At 41.9% G+C, this 6,461-nt stretch overlaps 1 long non-coding RNA gene across 1 annotated transcript; it reads right to left on the reverse strand.

The window, feature by feature from the left end:
* Nucleotides 1–487: 487 nt before the first annotated feature.
* Nucleotides 488–5,659, reverse strand: LOC137419493 (uncharacterized). Its single transcript, XR_010982903.2, has 2 exons — nt 5,361–5,659; nt 488–576 (listed from the first exon to the last, which is right to left on the reverse strand). It is a non-coding gene; the product is annotated as an uncharacterized LOC137419493 (long non-coding RNA).
* Nucleotides 5,660–6,461: the final 802 nt, after the last annotated feature.

The raw sequence follows: 6,461 nt of genomic DNA on the forward strand, positions 1-6,461 counted from the left end.
TTTCTCACAATTCACTGTATTCTACTCATCTCTTTCTTCAGTATTAATTCTTTCCCTTGCTCGTCACATTCACTTATTGTTCCACTATATTTTTCCTTCCTCCTTCCAGAATTTCCTTCCCACTCTTCGTGGAGCCTCGTCTTTGTATACAAATAAAATTCCATAAGAGAATGTCAAAATAAAAATATTAAAATTACAATAACGCGACAATTTATGCACAAATGAGCAACTTGGAATAAATATTTTTTGAGACAATTTGATGCAAGTCTGCAACATCAAAATCATAAAATTGCCATGAAATATTTGTTTTGAAAGAGCATTTTAAAATTTACCTCCACATGGCATTTAGCACATTAACAACAAAAAAAAAAAGGTAGGAGCACTTTTTTAAATGCACCAAAACCGGCAAGTGTTCAGATTGCAAAACCACACTGACCACACTTTTTTATACTTGTCAACAAAAATTCAAAATAAAAATGGCACTAACCTCAAAGAATGTTCAACATGCAGAGTATTTCCACTGTGAACATTGTGTCGATCAAGAAGGCCTTCATAGTTGGATCCCCGTGATGCCAGCTGAAAGAAACCAGCATTAAACCAAGGCTAATATGCTAACAGCAATAAAGGTTGGGAAAATTTTTAGCACATGTGCTCAGATACTTGAGGCATTTTTTTTTTTAGGAAAATATATAATGGCATCATACGACGATTTTATAAGTTTCCGTTTGTGTGAATGTGCGTTCTACGCACACCTGTACCACTGGACAGAACGAGTCAAAAACCGATTGTACTTGGGGTGTGCAGTGGAAAGTTGTAGGTGGTTAAAAAGAAGTCCTGGGGGAAAAAAAATCCATTTCGATGCAAAACATTGCGGATGATTTCATCCCGTCCCTCAAGAATGGGTTATTCACCAATTGCTTTAAAAAAAAAAGAAAAAAGTCCGTTTAGGGTCTGACTGTTGTTTCCCTTATGGTTTCTGAGAACATTTTAAAATTAATTACGTGAATTTGAGGTGAAACCACCCTTTCCAGCCTCTTATAATGGGCGGATCTGGATGGGGAGATCAACCCCATGAGATCTTAATGTTCTGATGTATCGTACCAAATTTAATCCACATCGGTCAGGTAGTTTGTGAGGAAAAAATGTTTTAGTGAACATGAGGGATTCGGGTATGGTGCCCGTCGCCCCTTTTCCAGCGAAAATACGGTCATGGGGAGCACAGCTTAAGCAAGGTTAGGGCATGGTTACGATGCCGTATGACGAGTTTGGTCTGGATCCGGTTGTCAGTTTGTAGGAAGACAATTTTTGAATGAAATACCAATATTGGTGGCATACCCAATGCGGTCGCAAACCAATTTGCCAATGCGGTGGCAAACCCAAACACAATGCGAATACTTCTCCCGTGATGAAGCTAACTCCGAGGGCCTTTCACTCACTCATCGCAGGCAGGTAGGTGGTCCATGTCTTCTACAGACTCCTCTCCGGCCTAGCTGCCCAGCTCTATCCCCCAAATATTCCTACAGGTTGCACAAGATCTGCCAGCAACCCTCTTCTGGTGGAACTGCCAAAATCAAGACTCTCTGCTCACCTTCACTCTTTCATTCCTATTTACTCTGGCCTCTGGAACAAACTCCCTCACTCTCTTCAATCACACTCCTCCCTCAAGGTCTTTAAAACAGCTGTTCACCACCATCTCTTATCTTCCCCCATTAATTCACCCCAGATCCACTTTTTTTTTTTGAAATCCCGACTTCTTTCTTTCCTGGAAGTTCTAGCAGTGTCCATGTGTTTTATATCTTTCCCCCCACCGTCCCATTCCTCCTCCCCCCAAGCCCTCTCCCTCCCATGGATCTTCCGTTGTCCCTGTTCTCTGCTGTTGTACTTGTGTGCTTCTCTCTCTCCCCATCTTGTCTCTCGCTCCCTTTATTGTATGTGTTGTGTCCGTTTGTCTTTTTTGTGATTGATGCTAGCTTTCACGAACCTCGATCTTGTACACAAAAAAAAACAAAAAAAAAACGGGTTATTTTAAAATGGGGTTGTTTGTGAGAAGATATTTTAGTCAAATGTTAATGGCAGTTAACTGAAATTAGCGAAAGGTCTGTTTTTAATAATTTGTCACATGGGACAACTACGATTCAGAAAAGGTGACAACGGTTCATGAACAGCTACAACTAAAAACCTGGAATTAGGATGGAGAATAATCAGGTCGTCTTTCGTTGAACTTGGACAGAAGAGGATCTTTAATATGACAGTTTTCCGGCAAGTACAATACAAATACTTTGTCAAATGTTCTGTGTCTGACATTATTGTGCAGCGAAGAAATTTTTATTTTATTTTAAGTTTTACGAATTACACAAAATGGAGTTGTATTTTCATTACACGGTTCACCAGCACTTTTGTAAATATATTACACGAGCATACTTGGAGATGTACCTCACACACAATTGTAATTTTAAAAAACATTACAATTCACTACAAAAGTTGCAGCTTCTTCCCTCTCTTCAGACCTTGTTTAAAAATAATAATAGTAATAAAAATAAAACAAAAAATCACAAGCTGGTCAAACACTTGCAATATGTCTGATTCCTGACAAATCTCACACTCTCACTTTTCTCTCTGAAATAACCGTATGGCAAACACTCCTATCTACTCTCTTGATAATCCTCTTGAAGTTCAGTCTTTAAAACTCCTGGGTCTCACGATCAGCTTGGACCTTTCTTGGGGAAACCACATTTCAACGTTAGCCTCCAGAGCCAGCCGCTGACTGGGCATCCTGTGTCATACAAAGTCCTTCCTTGGCACACCTGAAATGCTATCCGCCTACAAGTTTTTCATCCACAGCTTGATGGAGTCCTGCTCTCCCTTCTGGGTTGGCTCCACCACCTCGTGTCTTGCTCAGCATGATGCTGTGGAAACCAAGGCCTTCAACATCACTGGAATCTCCCACGATGGGAGATTCTATGCACCTACCACTTCGCTATCGCAAACAGGTCGATGGTCTCTCGGTCTTCTTCCGCCTACTTTCTGGGCGCACCCGCTGCTCTTTCCATGTTTTGTCACCCCCAACTTTCTGCAGGGCACACTGTGCCACCATCAACCCCCATTCTGGTAAAAATCCAAAAATCCAAAAATCACGACTCACCTCCACTCATTTGTTATTTCCCCCCCCCCCCCCCCCCCCCCATGCATGGAACCAACTTTCACATTCTCTTCAATCCTATTCTTCCACCCAGGTCTTCAAGACAGCTGTTCACCCACATATCAGATTGTTCGCAAACCAAAACCATGTCTTTCCTACCCTCGTTCCCTCCTCCTTCCAAATTTCCAGTTTTATCTCCTGAGTTTCCTACTGTATCTATGTTGTCCACCCCATGCATCCTCTCCTGCTCCCCAATTCCATCCCACACCCATTGTTTGTCCACCTCCCTCTGCCTTGGCCTTCAGCTCTGCTGTTCCTGTTTTCCCCCTCTCCACTGCTCCTTTTGTCGTGTTCCATTTAGTGTACTAGTTACACTACATGACCAAAAGTATGCGGACACCCCTTCTAATTAGTGGATTCGGCTCTTTCAGCCACACTCATTGCTGACAGGTATATATAAAATCAAGCACACAGTCATGGAATCTCCAGAGACAAACATTGGCAGTAGAATGGGCCACACTGAAGAGCTCAGCAACTTTCAACGAGGCACCGTCATCGGATGCCACCTTTCCAACAAGTCAGTTCATCAAACTTCTGCCCTGCTAGAGCTGCCCTGGTCAACTTTAAGTGCTGTTATTGTGAAGTGGAAACGTCTAGGAGCAACAACAGCTCAGCCGCGAAGTGGTAGGCCACACAAGCTCACAGAAAAGGACCGCCGAGTGCTGAAGCACGTAAATATCGTCTGTCCTCGGTTGCAACACTCACTACCGAGTTCCAAACTGCCTCTGGAAGCAACGTCAGCACAACAACTGTTCTTTGGGAGCTTCATGAAATGGGTTTCCATGGCTGAGTAGCCGCACACAAGCCTAAGATCACTATGCACAATGCGTCGGCTGGAGTGGTGTAAAGCTCACCGCCATTGGACTCTGGAGCAGTGGAAACGCGTTTTCTGGAGTGATGAATCACGCTTCACCATCTGGCAATCCAACGCACGAATCTGGCTTTGGCGGATTTTGGTGGAAGGCCCTTTCCTGATTCAGCATGACAATGCCCCAGTGCACAAAGCGAAGTCCATACAGAAATGGTTTGTCGAGATCCGTGTGGAAGAACTTGACTGGCCTGCACAGAGCCCTGACCTCAACCCCATCGAACACATTTGGGATAAATTGGAACGCCGACTTCGAGCCGGGCCGAATCGCCCAACATCAGTGCCTGACCTCACTAATGCTCTTGTGGCTGAATGGAAGCACATTCCCACAGCGATGTTCCAACATCTAGTGGAAAGCCTTCCCAGAAGAGTGGAGGCTGTTATTGCAAAAATGGGGATGGGGGGGGGGGGGTGGGGGTGGGGGGTAGGGAGACCAACGCCATTTTAATGCCTATGATTTTGGAATGAGATGTGTGATGTTTGGGTGTCCACATACTTTTGGACATGTAGTGTACTAGCTTTAAAATGAGCCTCAACTATGTATACACAAAAAGGGATATGGGGCCAATCTCTCGGTCCACAACATCCTATCCACCTCAAAGTAATCGTCCAAACAAAACACCTGGTTTCTCACCAAATCCATCGTTAATCATAACACAATGACCGAAGTTGCCAACATGCCAACACTGTTGATATCACGATTTGAAACACGATGGAATAATATTTACTAATATGAAGTCATGTGGCTTTTATTGAAATTCTAAAGATACTGTTTAGATTTTGAGGATTTGCGTGTGATATGATTTAACGGATGTTTATATAAATCGTATAAAATAAAATAAAAATTTCATGCTCGTTTGTCTCCCTTATGACACCCTTAAAAACAGTAAGTTTCCTATTTGGAATGACTTACTTTTGCTTGCCTGCCAGAAAGATAGACAAAGTATTAAAAAAAAAAAAAAAAAAAAAAAACTCATCTCTGCACATGCATGATCAGGATGAATTCAGAGCCGAAGTATAATATTCAATTGGAAATTAAGTTATCAATCATAAACTAACGTGTAGATATACGGACAGAGAGATCAGTGAACCAATTGCTTAAGGCCCGCTCCTTGTCTCGCGTGAGTCATGGTGAAAATGTAAGGGTGGAGGAAGAAGAAAAATAAATAAATAAAAAAGCAGCGACAGTCTCGGCAGACATTTCACAACATGGTCAAGGATGGTTGTGGACGCCCATCACTGGTGATCCTAGTAACATTATTACAAAATAATTTCCCCTACCCTCATCGTTACCTGCATCCCTTGTTTGTCCGTCTCAGTTTACCTTCTCCCTCCGCACTGCTGTTGGAGTTACCCCTGTCTCCTGCTGTTTCTTTATGTTGTGTCCTGATCTGTTCCGTGTCCGAGCTCATCCACAAGCCTAGACCATATTTCACGAGCCTGTAAGCAATGACAAACCACACTTTGTATGTAGGTATATAATAAATTGAAGCTTCATGATTATAGGTAAGCATCACCGACATGCTGTTACATATCAATTTAGGTTTATTTATTTTATGTGTTTACGGTTTTCATGTAAATTTTCATTGAGATTTTTATTTCAGTTTACAGTTATAGACATTACAATTGCCAAATGCTAGATATTGATTGATGGGTTTTTTTTTTGGTTTATTTTTTGAAGAGATGTTTTGACAGTTTTTTTTTTTTTTTTTAACTTAAATTTTCATTTACGGACACTTTGTCTTCTTTTTTCCCCCCACTTACGGACACTTGCCGGCAGTTCTGCGATTTTTCCCAGTGTACCAGCTTCGATATCCGTCAGCATGCCATCTTTCAACTTTCTACAACACGCCCGAGCATCAATATCGGCCAGTCGGTCAGTGGTTAGAAAGAGCTTTATAAATAAATAGTAATAATAATAGTATTAATTAACATCACGCATAATAACCAAGGATAACATGACCCAGCCCTTCAGGGAGCAATTGTTTCTAGTATCATGAATGTTGGGGAACCACATCCACCATTAACACAAATCTGATTCCCCCATGAGGTCTCACGATTTCATCAAACATGAACGAACAATGAAAGATATGAATGAAAAACATGTGCAAGTACAACAGCGCAGACAACAGATATGGACCCACCGCAAAAACGTCCTATGGTAACCATGGCGGCCATTTTACAAAATGGCCGTTTTGACCGCGATTATTTTTTACCGGACGACACAAATGCTTCTTTATGTTCTAATGAAATGACTCTAGATACACATATATGCCATAATTGTATTCTCCAAATGACCACAATTTGCATTTGTGTTGCCAGCAATGTCAATTAACCCACCAAGCACTGTAACGGTAACTTATATTACTAGATAGTTCCAGTTTGATCTTGTTT

Source organism: Myxine glutinosa, chromosome 1 (assembly GCF_964187855.1).
Source record: "Myxine glutinosa chromosome 1, kmMyxGlut1.1, whole genome shotgun sequence".
Classification (NCBI taxonomy): domain Eukaryota; kingdom Metazoa; phylum Chordata; class Myxini; order Myxiniformes; family Myxinidae; genus Myxine; species Myxine glutinosa.